Source organism: Aplidium turbinatum, chromosome 11, assembly GCF_918807975.1.
Source record: "Aplidium turbinatum chromosome 11, kaAplTurb1.1, whole genome shotgun sequence".
Classification (NCBI taxonomy): domain Eukaryota; kingdom Metazoa; phylum Chordata; class Ascidiacea; order Aplousobranchia; family Polyclinidae; genus Aplidium; species Aplidium turbinatum.
This window is the reverse complement of record NC_137482.1, coordinates 10,651,444-10,665,129: the sequence shown is the minus strand read 5'-3', so window position 1 is coordinate 10,665,129 and position 13,686 is coordinate 10,651,444.

The window sequence follows — 13,686 nt, the reverse complement described above, 5'->3', positions numbered from 1 at the left end:
TAGGCGCGCACACTTTGGGGTCTGGATATTTAGGTGCGAAGCACTGTGGCGCCAGTTCGTTTAGGTGCTATTCCTAGTATTGTCTGCAGATTGTATCCGCTTGGCAGGTAGGGCAATGCTTTTTACACAAAATGTTATATTGAACAGAGAAATATGTTGTTTTGTTAATGCGCGTGTGGAGATGAGGTGCGAGACAACGCTCTACTACTCTTGATATTAGCACATCTCCACAGGACATTTGCTATGCATCCTGAACACAGGTTGCAGCCAGATGGAACCTTACTTAATCTGTTATCTTTTGCAATTACTTCTACTCGAGATGGATTGGTCGTGTGGTGAGTACGTATGAGACAACGTTTATTGTAGTTATTATTTGACTCACTAAAAGTGAACTCAGTCATGTTCGCAAACTTGAATAATTTATTGATAAAGCTTTCGCCGACGCCAACCTGGACTAACAACAAATACATGCCGAACACGCGCATTAAAATACAATATATTTTTCAGTTCAATATATCATTTTGTGTGAAAAGCATTGCCAGTTTAAGCAGCTTCGCTCACGGAAGCCATGACATATTTTTCTGTTCAATACAACTTTTTATGTGAAAAGTATTTCCCTACCTGCCAAGCTGATACAATCTGCAGACTTTACTAGGAATATCACCTAAATGAACAGGCGCTACAGTGCTCAGCACCTAAATATCCAGACGCCACAGTGTGCGGGCACTGTGCGCGGCTGCGCGCCTATTTGACTGGCGCCTAACTGTCTGCGCCTATAAGACTTGCTCCCTAAATAACACATAATATTTTAGAAATGTACTTTAGATCTACATGCAAAGGTAAATTTAACTGATAGCATTACTTCCGGTTGAAAATTTTTCAATAATTTGGCGCGAATTATGTCAATACTGTACATACAAGCAATTATGATTTTCGTCGTCGTCGCCGTGTGAGCCTCTGAAAACAGCCCCACCTAACCGAATAACTTTACAGACTATTTGAAGTTAGTTTTTATTTCGCAGAGTAGCGATCAGCCATGAATGTAGAAGTGTTAGCTGTGGAGTTAGGGTATTCAACAAGGAGTGCAACCTAGTTCGTACCTTGAACCATTTGTACAGTCAGTTCGTACCCTGAAAAGATCGAGAGAAAAAATTAAAAAAAGCCGAAGTCGCTGATCGGAGTTTCCCCAAACAATTTGAAACAAACTCGAGGGTTAGGGTTAGCGGAAACTGCGGTTAACGGAAACTGCAAAATTGCGGAAAAATGTTTGCGAAAACTGCGATCAGCGAGGGTTAGGGTTAAAGCATAGATTACTCTGTGGTTAGAGTTGGGGTAAGCGGAAACTGCGGAAAAATGTTTGCGGAAACTGCGATCAGCGAGGGTTAGAGCATAGATTACTCTGTGGTTAGAGTTGGGGTAAGCGGAAACTGCGGTTAGCGGAAACTACGATCAGCGAAGGTTAGAGCATAGATTACTCTATGGTTAGGGTAAAGGTTAGCGGAAACTATGGAAAAATGTTTGCGGAAACTGCGGAAAAAATTTTGCGGAAACTGCAATCAGCAAGGGTTAGAGCATAGATTACTCTATGGATAGAGTTAGGGATGGGGATGGGCAAAATAGAAGAATAAGCTATTCTAGAATTATTCTAGAATAATTTTTCAAATTTAGAATTTCGAATACCTATTCTAGAATAATTTTCAATTAGCTTCAGAAAATGTCAAAAAGCTTTGTTTTTAGGGTCTGCTACTATTCGGCGAGTCCGATTCGACTGGTCCGATTCGGCGAGTTCCCTATTCGGCGAGAGCCCTTGTCGGCGAGTGCCCTATTCGGCGAGTTTTTGAAATTTTTGAAAGGAAATTATCGGGTACCGTAGCCTAATTATAATTGCCGTTTTTACATTGTTTTAACGTCGCTAAACGTTGAAATCAAGCAGAAAGGAATAAAAATAAAATGTTTGAACTATTAAATTAAAATTCGTCATGTCAGTTCAGTTGTTTTTATTTCTGACCATCATATGAAAAACAATACACGTCAACATAGCAAAGGCAGAAGCGACAAAACGCGAACGTTAAAACGTGCTTGAATTCGTCATGTCAGTTCAGTTGTTTTTCTTTCTGATCATGATATCAAAAACAATACGTCAACATAGCAAAGGTGTAGAAAAGGTAGAAGCGACAAAACGCGAACGTTAAAACGTGCTTGTGACCGAAGTAAGTTATTGAGTTGAAAGAAATTTGGCACGGTCGCAACACTTTCAGAAAAATTTAAGATATGAAGGAAAAATAAAACAAAGAAAATGTTACAAAAAAAAATAAAGTAGATCATGTTTATGTCTATAAGTTAGTACTTTTGAATAGTTAAAATGATTAGTTTGGACCAACAAATGTGTGGCCTACAGCTTGGATTGAAAGGAAATTATCGGGTACCATAGCCTAGTTATCCCGACCAGCAAAAAATTGTTCCAAGAACAGTTCATTTTTACATTGTAGTAACAGAATGAAAAGGCTAAACAAATGTGTGGCCTATCGTGTTAACGTCGCTAAACGTTGAAATCGTGTAGAAAAAGGAGCTTTTGCTGACTAGGATACTTTGAAACTGAGAAACATTCACAGAAGCCCTACGATTTGTTCCAAGAACCCATTTAGCATAACATTTCATTTGTACATTGATTCAACGTCTGAATACATTATCTTAAAAATGCAACGTATCATAGGGCTTCTGTGAATGTTTCTCAGTTTCAACGTATCCTAGTCAGCAAAAGCACCCTTTTCTACACGATTTCAACGTTTAGCGACGTTAAAACGATAGGCCACACATGTGGTTAGCCTTTTCATTCTGTTACTACAATGTAAAAATGAACTGTTAGGCTAACTGGGTTCTTGGAACAAATTTTTGCTGGTCGGTATAACTAGGCTACGGTAGCCTACCCGATAATTTCCTTTCAATCTAAGCTGTAGGAGTGTAGGTCACACATTTGTTGATCCAAACTAATCATTTTAACCATAGGCGCCTAAGCCGTGGGGGCCAGGCCTCCACGCATATTTCCGCGTGGGAGCAACTTTTTATGCGGCATTGATACATAAAACAATAGATGAACTAGCGATCGGCAGCAGGAAAACATTTTTAAATACAAACCGCAACAGCTTCGCAGTAAATAATCACTAGAACGAGTAGCGATGCTACAATCCCACCCCAGACAAAAAATCTGTCATTTTTACGTTGATTTAACGTCTGCAGACGTTGAATCAATGTAAAAATGACTGATTTTGCTGCCTGTGACATAGCAAAAATCTACCATTTTGTGTCGATTCAATGTCATCAGATGTTGAATGCACCCAAAAACAACATAATTTGCTACGTTGACGCAGCGTGCGTTTAACTTAATGCGCTTGCAAACAGTCTCCTGTCGCTTTCGAAAGTCGAAACCTCTGCAGAGAATTGTCGCGGCAGTGAATCGCTTGCTGTGAAAATGAACTTGAAGTCTCGGCCCGAGGTTACCACTAACCAACGTAACAAGGGCTGGTACAAACCGCACTGCCCACAGTCGCACAAGCAGCATAATCAACACAACAACGGACTCGCGCAAACTGCATGGCGCACACACGTCCATTGCCATGGAAACCCGATCAAAGGCGGGGAATATGTGCATGTTTTGTTTCATCTGCAACACGAAAACGGGCGTATTACAGCGAATTGAAACTTGAAAGCTGGTCAGCCATAAGTTGCGATATTGTAGTGAAAAGGGAGCAATGTCAAGTCGAAAACTTAATCAAACGTCTCTCTGTAACTATTTTTCAAGGACTGTTTACGGATGTCAGCAACTTTTAAATTTATTAAAGGTGACGTGCTGTTGAATTGATGTAAACATGAATGATTTTACTTTCAACAGGTATATTTTCAAGCATATGATCAAGTTAGTATTTTCATTCCATTTACAGTATACCTTTTAGTAAACCTTTTCGTCTCTTGTTTCATGCTAATAAATCTAGTTCGTTGCTAAACTTTATGTTGAGCTTAGCTTAAAGAGTCGCAGTCCATCAACCGCTAGCCAACGCAGACGCATAGCATGTGTTTTGGTCGAGCTTTGTTTATAATAATTAACGGTAGGTCGAACGTAGCGATAACTCCGAGTGTGGCAATAAAAGCAATCCTAGTGTGACGACATAATTACATCATCCATCTGCGTGACATTTCGCTGAATTTACGTTGCTGCTGATGAAACACTTTCGCCCCCACGGCCAAAAAAATAGTTAGGCGCCTATGATTTTAACTATTCAAAAGTACTAACTTATAGACATAAACATTATTTTTTTTGTAACATTTTCTTTGTTTTATTTTTCCTTCATATCTTAAATTTTTTTGAAGGTGATGCAACCTTGCTAAATTTCTTTCAACTCAATAACTTACTTTGGTCACAAGCACGTTTTAACGTTCGCGTTTTGTCGCTTCTACCTTTTTCTACACCTTTGCTATGTTGACGTGAATTGTCGCTTCTACCTTTGCTATGTTGACGTGTATTGTTTTTCATATGATGGTCAGAAATAAAAACAACTGAACTGACATGACGAATTTTAATTTAATAGTTCAAACATTTTATTTTTATTCCTTTCTGCACGATTTCAACGTTTAGCGACGTTAAAACGATGTAAAGGCAATTGCAATTAGGCTACGGTACCCGATAATTTCCTTTTAAAAATTTCAAAAACTCGCCGAATAGGGCACTCGCCGAAAAGGGCTCTCGCCGAATAGGGAACTCGCCGAATCGGACTAGTCGAATCGGACTCGCCGAATCGGACTCGCCGAAACGGGCCATTCCGTTGTTTTTATTCTGGTTTTATTGAAGAGACATCATGGAAAAGTGGCAACGAAACGAAAAACAACAGTAACTGCCTAGGAGAGCAAGTGTTTGTTGCTTCTAAGTGCTCGCCAGTGAGCCGCAATCACAATTTTGATGCTGTTAATCCAGCACTCGAGAAGGATCTTTCTGAGGATACAGAAGTGACAGAATACTTCCTCGCAAGATCAAACAACAGCGGGAACTTTTCTTTATTTTTGTTCCACCATTCACTTGCATCGCTGTTTGGCACTTTTGCCTTAAGGTACGATCGGATTTCCTGGCCAGCTGAAAGCTGTTCGTTGTCGTCGTTACATACTTGATGCTGAAGGCTGAAGTATTTGTCGCTTCAACACCGCAGCTCAATAAACCATCCATTTCATTGGATTGCTGCATTGTTGTGGAACTTCCGAAACTAGGTGTAGCGGTAGCTTAACCCAGAGTTGAATTGTGTTCCATGTTTCGTACAATGAAAATAGATGCAAATCCACAACACAACGGTCTTCTGACATCTGAAAGAGAACTGGCTAGCCGTTTTCGCTAGAGCGAATAGCTATCGCTGAGCCGAATGTGATTGATCGGCGAAAATCGATAAAAAATTTTGGTAGTGGGAAAAGTGGATATTTTAATTTCGGTTTGGAAAATTCGATTCAAAATGTCATTTCAATTCGAATAATTAGATATTTGGATTGCAATTATTCGAAATTCTATATTGCCCATCCCTAGTTAGTAGTTAGGGTTAGCAGAAACTGCAAAAAAATGTTTGCGGAAACTGTGATCAGCGGACTTCGGTTTTGAGCTATTTTTTCTCTCGATCTTTTCAGGGGGAAAATTTTAAAATGATTGCGGAAACTGCAATCAGTGACTTCGGCTTTTTTTAATTTTTTCTCTCGATCTTTTCAAGGTACGAACTGACGGTCCGAACTGTTCATGGCACGAACTAGGTTGCATCCTTCAACAGGTTAGCCTATAGGAAGTGCTAGTCCAGCCTAGGGCATCTCAAAATCACTTGAACCTTGTATGCAACGGCTAGGTTAGTCAAGACTAAGCTCAATACTAGTAAAGTTTGTCTCCAAAGCAATACTGTTAGGTTTTTTTTAAATACAGCTTAGGAATATCAACTTTTTAACAAAGTTTGAATGCATTTTTTCAAAATTTGGGGTAAAAACATGCTCAGAAAGCACTAAATTTAATGCGATTTTTCAAATTTTTCTGGGAGGAGACCCCCCAGACCCCCTCGCGAAGTCGTTCGACTTCGGTGATCTCAGCGGCGGGCTTCACCCCTCTCCCACTATTCCTTGCAGCCCCACTGCTCACAAACAGCACTAGCCGCCACTGTGTAAAACCATACCAGCAATGATACTAAACGCATTACCCTTAAGGACCAATGGTACACATATGTACCAGAGTCAAAACCGTGCTGTACCACATATGTACCACAGTAAACCGTGCTGTACCACATATGTACCACAGTGATTCAATCAAAGCCTCTACACATATGCGAAACTGGCAACACGATTAAGCTCTGCAAGAAGCTTTCCCAGTCTGGGGATAAAGATTCAATGAATGAATTAAATATTTCTTTGAACAGTTGTCAGTAGTCACCAAAGTCAGGGTGGTAACAATTGAGCAAAGCCAACTAGAGATGCAGCAAATCTAAAATTTTTATCCGCACACCACACCGCTACTGAATCATCTATCCGCACACCGCAATTTATCTGGAACTTTGACACTGCACCACACACCGCAAATTACAAAATTTTCAAGAAATATTTTAACACGTTATTTTTTAAAAAGTCAATTGTGGCAAAAAGCACCCATGGCAAATACCGTAACTGGTAACCTACCAGTATAGTTGTGCACTAATTGACTAGGCTAACCACTAACAAGATCATATTCTCTTAACAGCAATGCATCTAAGTTCTAAGACATCATGCTTTTCAAATAGAATGTTCTTGGATCTAGTATCAGGACTTTTGAACACTTTTTGTAAGCAATAATGCAATTTTAATGTCAGTGGCTGTATGAACTACACACACAAGAGTAAAACTTATAGCCTGAACTCACTGGGCTAACTGTTACAGTGACTAATGCGGTAGTTGCGCTAGGCCTATAGACTGGTAACTGGGAGCTGGGCTTATCAGCTAGGCCAGCGTGGTCCAACTACAGGCCCGCGGGCCGCGGATGGAATTTTTGCGGCCCGCGAGCTTTCCAGTATTGATTTAATTTGTATTCATGTTATAGAAAGTAATTTCAATTAGAACAAGTATAGCATTTGGATAAAAAGTGTCAAAAATTTAATTCAAAGTTGTAGACAACAGGGCTTATACTGTTTCAACCTATCAGGTCTCGTCAGTACAACTGGGCTTCTTAAAGGCTGATATGTACGTAGTGTTCTGGACGTTTTTGTTTGATTTAAATATTCCACAGTTTTCATGTTATGTATCTTTTAAATTGGAACCCTAATACTGGCTATTGCGCAACAGTCAGAAATTTGGCATAATCCAATAATTGCGAAAGCATCATTGCATCGCATCATCCATTTCTTTCCAAGGAAACTGCACTTTTTTGCTATATGCTTGAAAAATAACGATCTTTCACACTTTGATTCTTTGCATGCACTTGTGGTAGATGATTATGAAGTGGAATGCTCCGTTTTGTGAAAGATATTAAGGATGTATCTTGTGAATTTGAGAATAGATTTAAAGATTTTGACAGATTAAAACCTAATCTCCATTTGTATAACAATCCTATGGATGTTAATGTGGAAACACAGCTACCAGAACTTCAGCTCGAACTCTGCGAGCTTCAGTGCAACCAATTCTTGCTGTTAGGGGAAAATGAAACCTCAGAGTGCTTCTGGAAATTAGTCAGCAAGGATAGATTTCCCAAACTGAAAATTTTTGCATTAAAAATGCACTCAATGTTTGGAAGCACATACAAGTCATACATGTGTGAGAGTACATTTTCTAGAATGAAGCAAGTCAAGTCGAAAAACAGAAATCGAATGATAGACGAAACACTGGAAGATAGTCTCCGACTTGCTACCACTAACATTGAAATTGATGTAGAAACGATAGTATTAGAGAAACCTCGACCACAGGCATCTCACTGATAGAGATTTGCAATAAATTTCTATTTGCTATTGTTTAACAATTTCGATTACGCACTCACTATCATTTTATTGGAAATGGCCCGCAAGTTGTCACGTTTTTGTAAAGTGGCCCGTAAGTCAAAAGTAGTTGGACCACGCTGAGCTACGCTATTAACCAAAACACTCGTACAGCTTTCCTCACAAGCCAGGCCCAAATCCCTGTCAGTGTCAGCTACAAGCCATTTGCAATTTTGCATAGCTTTTCCAGCCTAGGGTTTCCCAAGGAAAAAAAACTGATTCGTGTATCCAATTCAAATTTGAAGTTTCATAACTGATTTTCTTGAAAAGTTGAAAGTTTACGAAAGTTTAATTTCTTGAAATTTTACGCGGCAAGCGGCGCGGCTTTGTCATTTCAACCTTTCACGCGGCGCGGCACGTGGCGAAAAAGTCAAAAGCGGCCGCGTATGCGGCGCGACATGGCTTGCATCACTTGACACTAACTAAAGCCAACCTTATTGAGACAGAATTGCCAGATTATGAAAAAGTTTTAAAGCTAAGATAATACAAAAAAGGCCAAAACAAGAAAAATATTGGATAAAAATAGCCAAATGAATATTTATCTGTTTCTATTAAATATAATAAAATATACATATGTATAAAACAAATTTACTTGCATTTTATTACAATTAAATTACAGTTTATTTTATTAATAATATAACAACGTTTGATGCTTTATTGAGGAAAACATGTTTTCGTTTATCAACCGTTGCATACACTCCTTAAAATCACTTTGTATGACATGATGTCATCTGATTGTTGTTATCATTCTGAATACTTTCAACTCTTCCAACGCTCATTGTATGTCAATTTGTAACAGTAAATTAAACTCTTAAACTGACGACATCCAAAGTGGCTCTCTGTGACCTTTGTGCATTTGCAGTTTGTGTATTATTTTGTGGTCTTGTTTTAGAGATGGACAGCTTTGTCTGACGCACAGGGCCGGATTTAGCTGATTGGGGCCCGGGGCACTTTTAGATCGGTGGGCCCCGTGCAAAAAATTTTTTGCGAAAAACCACCTGTAGCCTACGTCTACAGTAGCATTAATCCAGCACTGCACAATATTTTGCAGAAACTTCAAAGCCTGAAAGAAAAAAAAAATACCGTAACATTTTTTTCCACGTCGGGGACCCTTCAAAAGGGGACTCGGGGCACCTGCACCTTCTGCCTTCCCCCCCCTAAATCCGGGCCTGCTGACGCAAATAAATAAAATTACCGTAATAATAAAAATTGCATTATTGAAGAATTTCTTCTCTAGTTGGTTTCTTCATTTTCAGATGAATTAGGCTATACAAATTCTCACTGTTGCGCAATTTAACCATATTTGCCTACACTTGAAGTCTTTGCAACACATTTTTGATCCAATAGATTGCAAGGCTTGCGATCTTTGCAGTAAAATGTTGTATTTTGGCAAATAGCCTTCAGTCGATGTGCGTATTTGTGATCATTTTTTTTCAAGGACTTCTGAAAATAGTGTTTATTAACTTAAACAGTTACCGTACTTTTTTTTATTAGAAAGGTATCTTCCAACTCTTAAGCGAGGAAAAGCAGTTGATAGCCTATTAGCCTACTTATCAATAAAAAATTAATACAACGCCTTTTTTTCCATGCAGTCTCTAATACAGTTCATAGGAAATGGTGAGGTAGCCTAAGTTGAGCCACCCCCCCCCCCTCGTAACTCGAAAAATAGAAATCGCATCAACTTGCTACTGTCACCTACCTGACCGTTAATCTTATTTGGACCTCGTCATCGTTGTCTTCGTGTGAGCCTCTGGGGCCGAGAGTCTATCCTTTTCCCACCCAGATTCACGATGTTCCCGGACTATAGGCTACCGGTACACTGGAAGGCTACTAGAGAGCAGCCAGTCTTTGGTTTCATCATCCGTGACGCGCAGACCTTCCATTCCGTTAGGTGGCTGGAAGATTGTACAAATGTACAGTCATTGATAATGTGGTCTGCGGTCTGTTCCTCGGCACCACATTTGCAGGAGGGGGAAGAGGCCATTCCCCATTCGTGCATGGTTAAGCGGAAAAGCTCGACGCCCGTACGAAAACGGTTGAGGCGCACCCATATGCTTGTCTTTGTAGTGTCAGGCCAATGGGGCGTGTGTCAGCGTCGGAGATGAACGAGTGGAGTCTGGTGGTAGCCTACTTAACTTCCATTTATGGTCCTCCCAAGTAACCGTAGATATGCCTTGCTCATCAGCTTCGTTGATTAGAGTAGAGATTTTGTGGTAGAGTAAGAGAAGATGGTTAGGCTCCAGTGCCCGTTCACCGAGAGACAGAGTGGCCTCTTTACGACAAAGCTCAGCCGGTTGGATGCCAGCAAAAATGGGGAGATTGTCCAATGGCGTGGGACGCATGCATTCGGTCACTATGCGCAGGACGCTTTTTATGGCAGCTGTTGTATAAATATTATTATAGGTCTTTGTCTTGTAGAAAGACAAAAAAACAGTTTTTAGTGATTTTGGAATTTTTTTTATTTTTTTGATAAAAAAGTATTTTTGGATTGTACAAAATGTCTGTGGCATACACCACTGGACACCAGTGTTGATATGTATAACCAGGGTTGGAAGTCGTTAGTAAAAAGCAATGACTATTTCACTATTAGATAGTGCCCAAAAAAGCAATGATTTTCCGCTATCGATACTTTAAAAAAAGCAATGAATAGCAATTACCGTAGGCTACCTACTTAAAATAATTAAAATAATAAATAATTACTAACAGCACAGATAAAAAAAAAAAAAATAGCAGTTGAACTTTATTAAGAAAGAAATAATAAAAATATCACTTATCACTACTTACTGACCTATTTAAGTGCCATTCTGTGATTATATTGTTGCTTTAGGCTACTGTTGTTAATAACTATTTTCTTTTCTTTCCTTTTTGTTGTTTTTCTTTGTGTTTTTTTTTTCGTACCGGTACTATTAATCCAATTATATATTGTATCCAGTAAAATATCCCATGTGGGGCACCTAGACATAGAATATAACCGCATGGTTTTTTCGGTGCCTCCATGGTGTAATTTCCATATCAAAAAAGCGATTTGTTATATCTCCTGATGTGTACATTGAAAATGAATGTGAAGCTATGCCGAAATAAACTTGATTGATTGATTAAAGTTCGAAAATCAGAAGGAGACTAGATCGAATAGTAATCCGAAAACTAAATCTCGTAAATTCGTTTTGACGACGAAATAGCCTAAGTAAACAACAAAGAACAAAATATGATTCAGCAGTTCTCCTAATATCGATTAGTAAAAAACGAAAAAAGATTTCGTTGCTTGCATAAAAAAGCAGTGAATAACGCGCATTCAATATTTATTTTCAAAAGGAATGGGCCAATAAGCATTCGATATTCAGAAAGCAACGAATAACGCTATCGAATAGTGACAATTAGTCGTTACTTCCAACCCTGTGCAGTAGCGCACCCAGAAAAAAAGTTTGGGGGGGCTAATTCAGAAATGTCGGCCGAGTGATTTGCGACAATAGTGACAGTGACAATAGGCCAATACCCATCCCTTGATTAATATTTAAAGGCACTCACAGCCAGTAGCGTAGCCAGGAATTTTGAAGGGGGGGAAAGGGTTTGACGGCCGGCGGGCGAAGCCCGACGGCGTGTTCGCCTAAGACGACACCCAGCGGCGGGGAGTCTGGGGGGCCTCCCGCAGAAAATTTTGAAAAATTTCTTTGAATTGGTGCATTCTGAGAACATTTTCAACAACAATGTAGGTATGAATATTCCTGTAAAATGGTGCTGTCTGGTGGCATAGCAAAAGGATAAAATCATGTTTTCTTCGGCATTTTTTCGAAATAAAACTAAGTCTCTATGTTTTCTTGTTGCTAATTCCTGGCTGAGATATTTGAATGTTTGGTATTGGCAAAACTCGCTCTTTTAATGCAGTTTCGCTTAAAATTAGGCAAACTTTGTTTTAATGACATAAAGAAACTGAAAGCATCATTCTCAATATCGTGACGTAACACGCGTGCCGAAGGGGGGGTGTTGAAATCCCCCCCCCCCCCCCCTTGGCTACGCCACTGCTCACAGCCCACAACCCACCGGTTGCCGATACATCAGGATTCGTTCTCTCAATCAGATTAGAAGTTGGTCTAGTGAACCCCATGCTACTAGCACCATCAGCTTCCTCATCCCTACGTCCACTCTTGCAATCTTCTATAGATCTCGACGTTTTCGTCATGTATGACAAAATAGAATTAGATTTTCGTTTGCCAACACAAATAAGCGCGAAAACAACAACTAGCACAAAAACACTTTGAAACAAAACACTAAATTTGTAAACAATAAATTTGATGTGGACGTTTTTTCTACTTACAAAACATTCAAATTTAGTTCGTATTTTCAACTAAAATCCCAGACGCCTTCGTCTCTCTGCTCAAACGTCGTAAACAGTTTTACATGTCCGTGTGATTCGGCATTGACGTACCGTGCGGTACATCGGTACGTATGTCCACCAGACATTTGACCACGAGAGTACAGGAGCATCTGAACTTTATAGGGAGTTAAAGAAAAGTGCCATCAAAGACCATATCATGGAATGTTCTTTTTGCTCTGATCGAAAATTCTCTGCGGACTCATTTAAAATTTTACGCAAAGACAAATCCCAATTTGACACCAAAATTTAGGAAGCACTGTTAATCAAACGCTATAACTCAAATTTAAGCAAACAATTATTTGCTGGTCGAGTCCATTCTCTTCAACATTTAGCCTACTTGATGTATCACCTTCCCCGTGGAGCAAGTTTTTTCGTAGGTAGTTATTTATGTAGTTGCCTTTTCCTAATGTAATTTTACCTTCAAGAAGTTGAAATTTATTGCATTTTTATAAATATTTTCAGATTCTTGATGAGGGTTTAAGTTAAACCGAAAATGTTCAACTATTAACACTATTTTTAAGTTAAATATGTAAAATATATTGTTATAATGCTCAGCCCTGTTGTATTGTTGTGTCTTATTCATACCTAACCTGTAAGCAAAATGAGGAACATACAAAAACTTAATTTTTGTGGCAGGTTTGGGGGGGGGGCTTGAGCCCCCTTAGCCCCATGCTGGGTGCGCTACAGAGTCCCTGTGTATAACAATAATCACTAGTATTAACTTATTCAGAAATTAGTAAAGTGAGGTTGCTAGCTGCTATCCAGTTTAAAGTCTTAGGTGCGTTTTGACTTTGGCAAATTTCATGTATTTCGTTTTGAGTAAACAACAACATAAAATGATTTTAGTATCAAAACACACAATATTGATCAACAAGAGATTGAAAATGAAGTGTAATTTTTTTTAAATATTTTTACTTTCAACCGCCATACATTTAGTGATCAAAATGAACACACTAGCATCTACATTTTACATGCTGCACAGCAAGTCTGAAAAACACATTTTACTACCTAGCTTTTCCCTAAAAATCTACTCTAACTAAGAAAAACAAGCAACAAAATGGGTTGTAATTTCCTAAAACTTCATATCTTAACAGTAAGTTTCTCTCCAATTTGAGCTCATATAGTTTCGTTGCATTAGTGCAGGATTATCTGCCATGGCCTAACCTAAGCAGTAGGCTACCGGTAACTAAAAAGAAGGATTCCTTCAAATCTTCTGGCTAATCCTTCACCATAGCTTCTATTTACTGCGATTATGACAAAGCATCAAAAGAAAACAATATGAACGAATCAGAATGCAGCAACCGGCGT